At 42.3% G+C, this 14,740-nt stretch overlaps 1 protein-coding gene across 2 annotated transcripts in view; it reads left to right on the plus strand.

Annotated features, from left to right (window-relative positions):
• FLT1 (fms related receptor tyrosine kinase 1) overlaps positions 1-14,740 on the plus strand; it is a 199,306-nt gene that overhangs the window by 35,773 nt on the left and 148,793 nt on the right. The window lies entirely within an intron of this gene.

A 14,740-nucleotide genomic window follows, 5' to 3' on the forward strand; every position in this document is an offset into this window, starting at 1 on the left:
TTTTTGAATTTTAAAAATAAGATGACTGGCTAATGTTTTACCTGAGCATAATCTTCATATTGTAAGATCTAGATTATGATATCTGTAAGATTCAGGGTTTGACTTAGGAGGCAGTAGAAATGCTGTGTGATGTTGGCTGTGACCTCATTTGAGCGGCTATGAACCTGCTTTTGACTGGGCACTCAAGTCTCCACTCCTGGACTCAGTCCTGAAACCCTGCCTTTTTCTGTAGGGAGGGGACGAAGCATTCTGGCTGTTGTCATCATCCGCCCCCTGAAAAGGAAGATGAAGACGTAGGCGGGGCAGGGAGGGGGCCGGCTGTTGCTTGGAGGAGTCAGCCTCTTCCGAGGGAGGGAAGAGAGAGTGGCAGGCAGGAAATGAGACAGGGTGGATGGAGAAGGTGCAGAATTAAGAACAGAGATTTCCAGGGAGGTGATTTTGCAGCTCCAGGGGAAAGAAAACACTTGCTTGTGATGGAAAAAAGTCACCGCTCAGCCACTGTTTGGAGTTCCACGTGGTCCAGCCTAGTCTCTCCAGCACTTTTGGGAAAAAAAAAAAAAAAAAAAAAAAAAACCAAACAAAAAACAAAGCCCCTCGCTGTGCGTTACATAGACTCCTCCCCTCCTGTTCCTCTGGGAAGTGGGAGAAAAATATCAATTCGCACTGAAATTCTCCTAAAAATTTCTCCTATTTTTTTTTTAAAGATTTGTTTATTTGTTTGAAAGGCAGAGATACAGAGAGAGAGAGAGAGAGAGAGAGAGAGGTATTTGATCCGCTAGTTCTCTCCCCAGATGGCTGCAATGGCCAGAGCTGTACCTATCCGAAGCCAGGAGCCAGGAGCTTCTTCCAGATCTCCCACACGGGTGCAGGGGCCCAAGGACTTGGGCCATCTTTTGCTGCTATCCCAGGCCATAGTAGAGAGCTGGATCGAAAGTGGAGCAGCTGAGTTTCTAACTGGTGCCTATATGGGATGTTGGCCCTACAGGCAGTGGCTTTACCCACTATGCCACAGCACTGGCCCTCTCCTATGCATTTATCAGAGTCTGACTTGCACATCAGATATTTTAAATTAATAAAAGAATCCCTTCTCTTTGGAAAAAAAAGTTCAGCTATTTCTCTTCTTAACTGCTATACTATTTGATAGACCTCATGGGTTCATGGAGCCAGTAGGAAGGGAGTGTAGAACCTGGTCACTTCCGTCACCTTTTATGACAGAGGAGAAACTTAGCTATTTAGAATTATTTCCATTCCAATCATACAGAGCAGACCCGACCAATAACCATTACTTGAGTGTCAAACGATTATTAGTCTAAGCCCATGAGGGCAAGGTTCATGTCTGCCCTAATCACTTTTATCTGACTTGCATGCAGTAAGAATTCATTTGTTAAATGAGTAAATGACTAACAGGTGCTGTGTGGAATATACTGTTAAAATTGATGTTGAGGATAAATCCAGGCTTAGTGGGAAAAAGTGCTGTGATTGATTATTGATGTCTGTGATTGCATTTCAGGGGAAGTAGTGGCCACTGGGCCATGCATTTATCATGTCTGCTTACTTAGTGCACAAACATCAGCTTAAAGTTACAAGTTCCACTATCTCGAAACCTCTGTACAATTTGTTAGACATTAGGAAATGGTTTATTTCAAGGACTGCTCTTAGAAAAGGAAGGACTATGAAATGCATTATTTTACAGGTCATCACATACACTTTGAATACCCTATGATTTCACTGGGAAAAAATTGTTAGGATATACATTGAGACTGATTATTTTTAAATAGTACTGATCTTAAAATATGTTTGGATCAATAATTGTAGCCATAAGAATTTCTTGATTCTTAATCATTTGCTAATTAAAATTGTTAAAAGATTTGTTTAGGGGCTGACATTGTGGTGCAGTGGAGTAAAGCCCAGGCCTGCAGCACCAGCATCCTGTTTGGGCGCCTGTTTGAGTATTGGTTGCTCCATTTCCAATTCTGCTCCCTGTTAATGAGCCTGGGAAAGCAGTGGAAGATTGCCCAAGTGCTTGGGCCCCTGCATCCATGTGGGATACCAACATGAAGATCTCTCCCTCTATCTCTCCTTCTCTGTCTGTAACTCTGTCTTTCAAATAAATAAAATAAAAAATTTTAAAAAATATTTCATTTATTTGAAAGATAAAATGACAGAAAGAAGAGAGACGAAGAGAGGGAGAGATTTTCCATCTGTTGGTTCACTCCCCAAATGCCCACAACAGCCAGGGCTGGGCCAGACTGAAGCTAGGATCCAGGAGCTTCATCTGGGTGTCCAAAATGGTGGCAGGAACCCCAGAACTTGGGCTACTATCTCCTGCCTCCCAGGCACGTTGGAAGGAAGCTGGATCAGAAGTAGAGGCAGGACTCAATCTTGGGTTCTCCGTTGTGAGATCTGGGCACCTCAAGTGGTGTCTTAACTGGCCATGCTACAATGGCTGCCCTTGCTAACTAAGTTAATCAACAGACATTTAGGGGACACTGGGTGCCATAGCTGCATTACCATGAAGCATAGCACCTGTTTTGTTGTTTGTTTCCAGGTACTGTGATACCGGTCTCATAATCACAAATTGTCCAAGTCCAAGATAGCTGCAATACAGTTCATTAAACAGCTGTATTTTTTTCAAGTCACCTAATACCTTCTGTATTTCTGTTTCCATTATTTTCTTACTTTATTACCTTTCTTCCTGATAAAAATTGGTGTTATATTTCCAATTTTATTGAACACTTCCATTAAGGGTTTATCTTAGTACAGGGGCACAGAACTCACGTGCAGACTCACAGGATTGAGGTGGAGATTAATTAAATTCTAACCATGGCCTAATGCTCAGCTCTGATTACTCACCGTAGTAACTGGTTATCACTTACTTATTATTGCTGGATATTTACTTGAGAACATTCTATTCTGTCTGGAGGATTTCTGTTCCTGATAAGCTTCTATGTTGGCATTTAACATAAGTTTTCTCTGAAGCTGAGAAAACCTGTTTAGACACATCTTTTGAAAAGGCAAATTATAGTCCGGTAGGATTCTGGGAAGAAGAATCAGGAGTGTATAACTTTCTCTGTCATTGAATCTACCATGTGAATTATGAACAAACTATTATTTAGCTGTTATTAATTGCCTGAAGTGTAACAGGCACAGCTCCTATCTGAGCACTGACTTTGTGTGACATCTGATATATAGTGTACAGGAAATCAATATCACAACTTTATCATTACAGCTTGCAAAAATCCACATACCTCTGACACCATGAAGCAAATAAAGCTAATCATATTTAACCACAGTAGTTCATTCCTGACTTGTCTGATGAATGCATTTCCATTAACATAACGACTTCTTGCATTTGGATGTTTCTTTTCACTTAAACAACTGGTTTTGTTTACCTTGTGCCATTTAATCCTTGCCATGATCCAGTGAAGTGTTATTCCGTGTGGGAAGTGGTGCACAAGTGAGAGCAGCAGGATGAGGGGTCAGATTTTCCCTTCGGATTCTCAGTGGTGGGAGGAGATTGGAAGGGGCAAGACTGAGACAGGGGACCAGAGCAGGTGCAGCCGAAGACCTGCAGGGGGCCTGATTCTCTGTAGATGGGGAAGAGAGTGGTGATAGAGGGAGCCAATCAGCCTCTGGGGTCAGAGGTCAGATGGATGGGGCAAGGGGAGGAGTCAAAGTGACTCTCAGGTTCTGGAAGGGGCAATCTGGGAATTTGTTGCAGTCCCCATTACCAGGTGGAACTTTTCCCACGAAATCACGGTGACACAACGTCAGCATCTGTGGCATCCTCCATGATATATACCCTTGGTGTGGTTGCAATAAGTGCCTTTTTTTAAAAGCTTTTTTATTTATTTATTTGAGAGGCAGAGTTACAGTAAGTGAGAAGGAGAGACAGAGAGAAAGGTCTTCCATCTGCTGGTCCACTCCGCAAACAGCTGTAATGGCTGGAGCTGAGCCCATCCAAAGCCAGGAGCCAGGAGCTTCTTCCAGGTCTCCCACACAGGTGCAAGGGCCAAAGCTCTTGGGCCATCTTCTACTGCTTTCCCAGGCCATAGCAGAGAGCTGTTTGGAAGTGGAGTACCTGGAACTTGAACTGGCACCCATATGGGATGCTGGCACTGCAGGTGGAGGCTTAACCTACTGCGCCACAGTGCTGGCCCCACCAAATGCCTTTTGAGTGAGAATTGCCGACAAATGCTATACACACCTGTAAAAATCACTTTTGTGAAAATGAGTTGAACCCTCCAGTGATTATAGGCACACAGTTATGAGTCGTAAAGAAAAACAAATGTCAAAGCATCTCCCAGCTAACCGCTGGTTACAAAACTTCCGAGAGGAATGTCCGTGTAGGGCTCTTCAGGGTTATCCATCCCCTGTGGTGAGAAAAAGCAGCACTTTGGCACTCCAGGTCAGCCTTTCCTAACAGGTAAAGGGTTTCTTTACAAGTAGCATTACGATATATGCGTGGTGCCCATCAGGTGAGCAGACTGAGAAGAAGAGATTTTAAATGGCACCTGCGACGTGTATAACACACTGTCCGTGCCTCCAGTTTAGCTGGCAAGACCTTGAACTCAGCATGTTGAGCTCCCCACACTGTGAAGTCAGCCTGCACAGCCCTCCTTCAGTCCCAAGTCTGAAAGTGCTGTTAATTATAATATGATGTCTCCTGATAAATTATAATCAAAAAGTGGAAAAATGGGGTGAAGGTATGTTTGGGTGGGTATCTTCTACTTCTGCCCATTACTACCCTTTTCTTCTGTTTTTATTCACTTGGTTGTTTTTTTCTTTTGGAGTATTTTCATAACAGATTTTCTTCTCCATCAATTTTCCTATATGCATAAAGTCTCATGATGAGATTTGCATAACTGCTTGATTTGAGGTAGCAAAGTCATCAGACACACTGAACGTCTGAAAATTAGTACAATTTTTAACTATCTATATTCTCGGAGAAAACACTAAGTATGCCCTTACATAAATGTATGAAGGTACTTCAGAAAGTTCATGGGAAAATGGAGGTAAAAATATTTTTAGTTCAAGACTTTTTAAATCCATGCATTATTTTTTTTTTTTTGTTAATATGTGTTTTACGTGAACTGTGGGAATTCCCTTGTATTTAGTGGGCAGAAAGCTCTACATGGGTATGGGAGTTTGAGCAAGTAAAAACCCAAACAGCAGGACAGGCTCTGTGGCACAGCAGATTAAGCCACAGTGCTGGCATCCCACGTGGGCACTGGTTTGAGTCTTAGCTGCTCCACTTCAGATCCAGCTCCCTGTTAATGTACCTGGGAAAGCAGCGGAGGATGACCCAAGTCCTGGGCGTCTGCACCCAAGTAGGAGACCTGGAAGAAGCTTCTGGCTCCTGGCTTCTGCCTGGCCCAGACCGCAGTTGCAGCCATTTGGGGAGTGAACCAACAGATGGAAGATCTCTCTCTCTGTGTCTCTCTCCCTCTCTCTGCTTTTCAAATAAATAATAAATCTTAAGGAAAAAATTCCTAGCAGCCCAGGTATTTTGAGAATGATCCAATGCACTCATTTGTAAAGCAATGGATTTGCTTAAGAGCTTTTACATAATTATCACTAAAGAAACTGAGTTAGTATGCCCTCAACACCTTCGGCTAGGCCAGGCTGAAGCCAGGAGCCAGGAACTCCATCCAGGTCTCCCACATAAAGTGACAGGGACTCAACCTTTTGAGCCATCACCACTGCCTCCCACAGTCTGCATTAGTAGGAAGCCAGAATCGAGACTTGAACTCGGACATCCTGGTATGCAATGCAGGGGTCCCATCCTGCAGCCTAATGGACAGGCCAGTGCCCAGCCTCTTCTTCCATTTTGTATATGAGAAAAGAGCCTTGATGACTGCAAAGGACAGAGTTCATAAAGTGACAAACCGGGGTGGGGGGAGCCAGGTCAGAATCCCAGGTTAGGTCATTGCACCTCTTTTTTTAAAAAAGATTTATTTATTTATTTATTTGAAAGGCAGGGTTACTGGGGCGGGGGGAGACAGAAAAAGTGAAAGATCTTCCTGCTACTGGTTCATTCTCCAGATGGCAGCAACAACTGGGGCTGGGCATGGCAGAAGCCAGGAGGCAGGAGCCTTTTCTGGGTCTCCTACATGGGTACAGGGACCCAAGCACTTGGCCATTTTCCACTGCCTTCCCAGGCACATTAGCATGGGGCTGGATTGGCACCCATATGGGATGCCGGCATTGCAGGTGGTGGCTTATCCCACTTTGCCACAGTGCCGGCCCAGGTTGTACTTTTTTACTTCAAACTATGGACTAGTGGTTATTTTAATCCCTGAAAACGTAGCCTAAATGGTTATTATTTTTTTAATCTCAAATTCTATTTGTTTCTTTTTCTTTTGAAGAATGAGAAGTGAGTCTGGTCTCAAGAGTATTTTTCTGAGCAGCAGATTCTGCTCCCAGAGGCCTTTGTGTGGCCACTGGTTGAAGACAGAGCCTTGTTTTGAACCTTCTACTTGTACACGGATTCACTGCTGCAATCCAGCTCATATAGCCTGGGAGGGAGGCATAGTTCTATTACTACATTGAGCAGAGTTTTATAAAAAAAAAATGTGTATCCCAACCCACTCAGAGGCTATGGAGTCAAATTAGTGGGTTACAGCCAGCATTTTAAAAAACAGAAGAATAGAATGGAAAATTATCCAAGTATATTGCAAATAGCTTTAAGAATATTTATTGCTCATTATGTATTTATTTTTAAAGGTTTATTTAGCTATTTGAAAGACAGAGTTGCAAGGAGAGAGAGAAAAAGAGACAGAGTGAAAGAAAGAGAGAGAATCTTCCATCCATTGGTTTATTTCCCAAATGACCACAAAGACTAGGGCTGGTCCAGGCTGAGGCCAAGAGCCAGGAGCTTCATTTGGGTCTGCCAGTGGATGGAGGGAACCAAGGACTGGGCCATCTTCTGCTGCTTTCCCAGGGTAATTAACAGGGAACCAGATCAGAAGCGGAGCAGCTCAGACTCTTAACCAGCACCCATATGGGATGTCGAAGGCAGTGGCTTAACCCACTGTGCCACAATGCTGGCTCCTATTGTTCGTTATGTAGTAGAATTATTTTTGTTTCCATTTTATGTACATGCTCATATTAAGAGGCTGCTTCAAAAAGTGTGAGGCGGGAATGCAGAAAGCAGGTGAACCCCCTCATCCTGAACTGAAAGCGAACAGTGACGCTTTCAACGCAGGGCAGAACCTGGCGGGCAGAGGGAGCATCATGTGGCTGAACTGTCATCTCTGACGTACGTCATCTGCATCACTGTCACAGTTTTCTGAGAGAGATTTTAAAGATAAAATATTGTTTCTGCCGATTGAAACTCCCCTCACAGGGAAAATAGGCTAATGCTGTTTACATTTTATAGGAAGAAAACAATTAAGAAACCAACCAAAAAACAAGCCAAACCAAAACAAAAAATGTTCAGCCACATCATTTAGCTGGATCCTTGATCTCTGGATATCTTAGACAATCTGTGACATCAGTTATTCTGTTATTCTGCGGCTTTATATTTCAGTTTTCAACGTGTTCTTCCCACTCTTTCCTTACCCACTTCACCTCTGTCCTTAACACGTGGGTCTTCCACTTAAATTCTGAAACTTGTGTTTCCAAATTGTTGGTCTCAGGCACATTGTCAAGCATAGTAGTCACCTGAGCCCTTGTACCATTGGGCATCGCCAGGGAGCAGGGAATTGGGTGGTGGGTCACATCTTTACCTGCTGTTTTTGTTCAGGAGACAGGTGAATATTATGGGGTGAGCAAAATTTATCTCTCAGCCACTGCATGACGTGTCTGGAAACCTAGATGGATTTCCTAAAACAGCAGCAATGTGCAGCTGATCTGCATTTGCAGAATTCAACTTTAAATGATTGGGAAAGAATTCCTAGGAATTTTCCAGCCTGTCTGCTTACAGCGTCTTCAAGAATCTAATGCAAGGTCAGGTTTCGGTGGGCTTTTTTTTTTTTTTTTTTTTTTTTTCCATTTTGATTAAGTTGTGAAAGAAGGGAAACAAATATTTCTAGGGTTTAAGATATACACTGACTAGGTTGTTTGGAATCGCAGATTTTTCCTTGGGAAACAGACCCTGTGCATCCTGGCTCTGTGCTCCCTCCAGGGCTGAAGAATGAAGGAGATTATCCATTCTATCCATCACGGGGGGACAGCTGATTAGGACCACATGGCGAGAGTTTAGACAAGAGTAACTTAATTCTTAACCACTTTCCTTTCCAGCTACATGAGCATTTGATGGAAGACATTCTTGATATCCTTAAGCCCTGCCATTTCACATTTCCCCTCTAGAAACATTTTTGTCATTGAACACCAAGGGCCCTTGACCAATCACCCTCCTGTAATAGGATTGGAAGCCACTCGTGTTGGTGAATCTGTTGGCAGTCACCGTTGCATGTTTTTCCCTTGGCCCCTGACCTGGTGTTCGTCTAGTGCATTCTTAGGAATTTCATCCTTAAACTTGATGGTACCTGCCATATGTTCAGGCCATTCTCTCAGGGAAGGGTTCCTGATGCTCCCTAGACTCCGTATTGGGAATTTTGTTGTGCCAGCTCAGTAGAGCCACACTGCTAAGTCTTGCTAGGAACAACTAATTGTGCATCTCCAGGTATTTTGTAGAACTACATAAATACTCAAAATTAATTGGAATGAATGAGCCACTTGGATACAACGTATGACTCTGAAAAGTTGATGACTGGGGTAGAATTGTGAAATCTCCAGGCAGTAAGGAAATCCAAAGGCAATAACATTGGCCGTGACCTTTCATTCTCCCTGACAATCAAGAAGTGTCAAAAATAGTGGATCAAAACTTTATGGTTTTAAGGATTTTGAAAAATCTCCTTCAAGTAACGTTTGAAGAAAAATGAGCAAGGGACTTTTTTGGAAGAAATCCCCTTAAGCTGAAAAGGCTTTAAGTTCCTGACATTTCATAACTTTACCAGTGATAACGAGATGCCTGCCCTGCCTCGGGATGAGGGGGTGGTCTGTTTTGATCTTTATGGTCCTTGCAATTCTGATACTCACAGTTTTCCTTTACTGCTTTAAATGTTTGTTGTTTCATCATTTTGTGCTTTCTGCAGAGTTACACTGGCAGTCATGTGCCTGGCTGATTGTGCTATTCAAACTCGGCCACTTACTAAAGCAGTAAACACCCCTCCCTTCCTTCCTTCCTTCATCAAGTATCAATTAATATGCTCTAGTTGAAACCACAGAATCTGGGCTCCAGATTGGTTTCAAATCCCTATTCTAATACTTGCTAGGTCCTTGACTTGGGACAAAATGTTTGATAGAAATAATGATGAACATTTGAGTAGGTTTTACCCTTTGCTGGTTGCCATCCTAAGTACTTTGCATATGTTAACAGATTTCATTCACACAACAACTCCTATCAAGTAGCAGTATCATTTAAAAAATTTGTGTATATATTTTTAAAAATTTATTTATTAATTTATTTTTAAAGATTTATTTGTTTACTCAAAAGAAAGAGGTGGAGAGATAGAGAGAGTGAGAGGGAGAGGCATCTTCTATCCACTGGTTCACTTCCCAAATGGCCACAACAGTAGGAGCTGGGCCAGGCTGAAGCCAAAAGCCTGGGACTCCATATGGTTCTCCCACATGCGTGTAGGTGCCTAAGTAGTTGGACCATCCTCCACTGCTTTCCCGGGCACATTAGCAGGAAGCTGCATTGGAAGTGGAGTAGCCAAGACTTGAACTGGCATGCATATGAGTTGCCAGTGTTGCAGGTGGTAACTTAATCCACTCTGCCATAAGGCTGGCCCCTATTTCTTTTTTATTATTATTATTTTAAAAACACTTTGCTTTTTCTTAGAACAGTTTCAGTTCACAGCAAAACTGAGAGAAAGAAGCAGAGATTTCCCACAGAACCCTTTCCCCCATGTGCATAGCCAGGCTCCCTCCCCTGTTATCAACCAGAGTGGTGCAGTTGTTGCAACTGATAAACCTACAATGAGGCATTGTTATCACCCAAAGTCCAGTGACTTGAAAACATTAGGGTCCACTCTAGGTGCTGTACATTCTATGGGTTTATAAAAAAGGTAGAAATGATGTACCCATCATGAGGATATCATACAGAGAAGCTTCACTGCTCTAAAAATCCTCTGTGCTCAGCCTGTTCATCCCTTCTCTCCCAAGCCTTGGCAGCCACACATCCTTTCTACTGTTTCTATACCTTTATCTTTTCTGAACTGCACGTAGTTGGAATCACAGTCTGTAGCCTTCTCAGATGGGCTCCCTTCATCTAGTAATAAGTATTAATTGTTCCTCTATGGTTTTCCTTTCTTTTTTTAAAAAAAGATTTATTGTATTTACTTGAAAGCAGAGAGAGAGAGAGAGAGAGAGTGAGAGAGAGATCTTCATCTGCTGGTTCATTCCCCAGATGGCTGCAATGACCAGGGCTATACCAGGCCAAATCCAGGAGCCAGGAGCTTCTTCCAGGTCTCCCATGTGGGTGCAGGGGCCCAAGCACTTGGGCCATCTTTTCCCAATTTCTCAAGTGCATTAGCAGGGAGCTGGATCTGAAGTGGAGCAGCCAAGACTCAAATCGCCCACCTAGATGGGATGGCAGTGTTGCAGGTGGTGGTTTTACCCACTACACCACATGCCGGCCCCGCCTCTATGTTTTTTCATGGCTTGATAGCTCATTCCTTCCTAGACCTGAGAAATATTCCATTGTCTGGATGTACCACAGTTTATTTACTCATTCGCCTATTGAAGGATATTTTGGTTGCTTCCAGGTCTTGGCAATTATTAACTGAATATCACCAGGCATTTTGTATACTCACAAGTACATAAATACTCATGAATACTGTTAAAAACATCCATACTCAAGTTTTTGTGTGGACATTAAGTTTTCAGTTTCTTTGGGTAAATACTAAGAAACATGATTGCTGGATTGTATGATAAGAGACTGTTTAGTTTTGTAAGACACTGCCAAGCTATCTTCCAATGTGACTGTGCCATTTTGCATGCCCATCAGCAATGAATGACAGTTTCTGTCCTTCCATGTCCTCACCAGCATTTGGAGTTGTCAGTGTTGTAGATCTGGCTATTCTAATAGGTGTGTATCAGTATCTTATTGTTATAGTTTGCATTTTCCTGATAACTTCTGGTGTGAATCATCTTTCCATGTGCTTATTTACCATCTATATGTCTTCTTTGATGAGCTGCTTGTTAAGGACCTTGGTCCATTTTTCTAATCCATTTCGTAGTGCTGAGTTTTAAGAATTCTTTGTCTATTTTGGATAACAGTCTTTTACCAATAATGTCTTTTGCACATTTTTTTCTTAGTCTTTGGCTTATTTTCTCATTTTCTTGATGTTTCTTTTGCATAGTAAAAGTTTGAATTTTGGTGAAGTTCAGTTTATTAGTTTTTTCTTTGCTGGATCAAGCCTTTGGTATTGTATTTAAAAAGTCATTGCCATACTCCTGGTTACCCAGGTTGTCTCCCATGTAATAGTCTAGGAAATTTATGGTCATGTTGAGTTTATTTATGTGGAAAGTATAAGGATGTCGATATCCATTTGTCCCAGTACCATTTGTTGAAAAGCTGTCTTTGCTCTATTGTATTGCTTTTGATCCTCTTCAAAGATCCGTGGATTCTGTTACATGGGCACACAGAAGGGCATGCAGAAGTCCAAAAAGACTCTCTACTCTTTTACATTGATATGTCCTTTTGCCAATATCACACCATCTTGACTACTCTGTCTTTAGAGCAATCCTGATATCGAGTAGTATCAGTGCTTCATTTTATTCTTCTTCAATTATGTTTTCATTATTCTGGGTCACTTGTGTCTCCAACAAAAATGTTAGGGTCAATTTAGTATCCACAAAATAACCTTTGAGATTTTGATTGGGATTGCACTGAATCTATAGATCAGGAAGAACTGACATTTTTGACAATATTAAGTCTTCTTATTCATGAACATGGGCTATCTCTCCAATTATTTGGTTTCTCTTTGGTTAAATTAATCATAGTTTTGTAGTTTCTCTCACATGTATTGATTCTTATACATGTTCTTTTAGATGTATGTTTAAGTATTTCACTCAGAGGGAGCTATTGCCAATGGTATTGTGCTTTTAATTTGAAATTCTACTTGTTCATTGCTGGCATATAATGGAAAACATTTGACTTTTGCATATTGGTTTTGTGTACTGCAACTTGCTCTAATCACTTATTCGTTCTAAAAGTTTTGTTGTTGTTGATTCTATTGCATTGTCTGTATAGACGATATTATCTGTGAACCAAGATAGTTGTACTTTTTCCTTTCCGAAATGTACACCTTTTATTTCCTTTTATTGTCTTATTGCATTAGCTAGGACTTGCAGCATGATGTTGGAAAGTAGTCTAAGGGACATCCTTCCTGATCTTAGTGGGAATGTTATCATATCCATCTGTTTCACTGGGAGGATTAAGTAACTTGCCCAAGGTCATATAAGCAGTACTTAGCAGAGAAAGCAACAAATTTCTTGACCTTTGTCACCTCTCATAGTCAGGAGTGTATACATATAAAGCATATAGAAAAGCATGTGGTGGACAGCATGCCTCCTGTGAAAGTTTATTGTTCCTGTGGTTGTTCTTATCAACTTTCGAGCCTTGGTTCCCTCACCCAGAAACTGAGAAGAGCACTACTTACTGGAGTTCTTAGGAGAGTAAATGATAAAATACACATCATGTAACACCAAGGAGCACCAATCAGTAGTCATTTCTGTGTGTGAAAGGCACTCTGCCAAGCAGAGTAGGAAGCACAAAGATGATAGCCTCAACTTCCAAGAGACCTACAATTTAATAGGTCAAATAAAGTAGATTAGAATGAGCTATACTACAGGAAGAAGAATTACTATAGGAAAAGAGAAGGTGGAGGGGAGTGCATGAGGGATGCTGTGCCTGGGACACTTCCCACCATTCCCCAAGCTCTTCTGCGCCTGCTTATTCTCACTCATTTTTCAGGACTCAAGTGAAACATCACCCCTTCTGGGAAGCTAACCCAAGCTCCCCTGAACTAGCAGTGGTAGAGGAGCTCTGCTACTGACTGTCTCTATCCTCACAGGACTCACCTCTGATGAGCTCTGTGGAGACCACTGCTGGATTCAGCGTGCTTACCACACTAGACCCAGGCCCTGGCGCATCGTCTGGTGCATAAAAAATGCCCAAGAAATATGTGTTCAGTGAAAGAAAGAAAAATGGACTTTTATGTTTGTATTAGTCCAACACGGCTTCCTTGACTTTGAAGAGGAAATAAGCAAATGAGGCAAATCCAGGGCCATCATTTACACATCATGTGACTGAACCATAATCCAAAACCATACCCAACAGACTAGCACAGTGCCCTGGGATCAGCAAACTGGGATTTAGCTGGAATAACTGCAAAGGCCTGTATTTAGCTTGCAAATCTCACCAACTACACTCCTGCTCTAGGGGAAAGCCATGGCTGAGAAAGCACACATGGGAAAGGCTTCAGGCTTTCAGTGGACTCCACATTCACCAAGAGAGTGAGCCCAATATTGAGCTGCATGAAAAAATGTGTGTTTCTGGAGTAAAGGTGATGCTGGTCCTACTGCTTAATTTATACTTCTAGAGGGACATTGAACACGGGAATTCCTAACAAATTACTTAACTCCTCTATACTTCATTTTCATTACCTATAAAATGAGTACCCGACTCATAGGGTTATGAGGATTGAATAACTTGAGAGCTTTCTTATTTTTCTTGAGGTGGGTGGGAAAACAGGAGACACAAGTCTGAGAGTCCCCTTCAAGGTTTCCTTCCATGAGAGAGGTTAAGCTTCAGATTTATAATCTTTGATGGCAGAAAAACTGTGTAAGAATCAAAGAAGTCAGGACAGGATGATTTCAGCTTGACAGAAGGAAATACTCTCAACATTTAAAGTTTTCCCAAAGTGGAATGAACCATCTTGGGAGATGGTGAGCTCCCTGTGTGTGTAGGTATTCAAGCACTAGACAGGCACTCACTTGGTGAGACTGGGTGAGACAGTGCTGACTCAGGACCTTTCCACTATTGAGATTCATTAAGCACCTGGTGTGTATGTCATTAGCATTTCTTGATTTCTGTCTCAGGCTCCTTCCTCAACAAACCAAGGAGATAAATTCTAGTCTCTGTCTCCTTTTACAGAAAAGTTGGATACATCCGGTACCATGTTCAAAGTTGTATCCTTTGTAAATGATCAAATCAAGGCTTGGGCACAGGTCTGGTTGACAGTGGAGCCACTGGTCCCACTCCAGCTTCTTCTGACATTTGTGTGCCATATGAAATCAGGGTGGGGAGCAGGGGTGCAGTGCAGGTGTGCAGACTGGAGTGTGTAGGCCAAATGCAGCTGGCACACGTCTTGATTGGCAGTTCCAGTGCCTTTGGCTGCCAATACTTTAATAAGGATTGGAAGAGTTCACGTTAAAACAAAATCTGACTTCCTGCTTATCTTTGAAAACTAGAGAATCTAACCATTCTGGGTCTCTTCCCACTTGGCAACAATTGGTTTCAGTGAGCAGGGACTACCTCTTTTACATATGCCCCCACTTCTCAACCACTCCCACTCCTCCTGTCTCACATCTAGTTCCTCTAGTCACCTGCCTTCTTGCCTGCCTCCCAGATTGACACCTGGTAGGAACATTTCAAGTGGACACAAAACACATCATGAGTCTAGAAGGTTCCTGTCCCATGTTTCAGGAAGCCAGGGAGTGAGTC

Source organism: Oryctolagus cuniculus, chromosome 9, assembly GCF_964237555.1.
Source record: "Oryctolagus cuniculus chromosome 9, mOryCun1.1, whole genome shotgun sequence".
NCBI lineage: Eukaryota > Metazoa > Chordata > Mammalia > Lagomorpha > Leporidae > Oryctolagus > Oryctolagus cuniculus.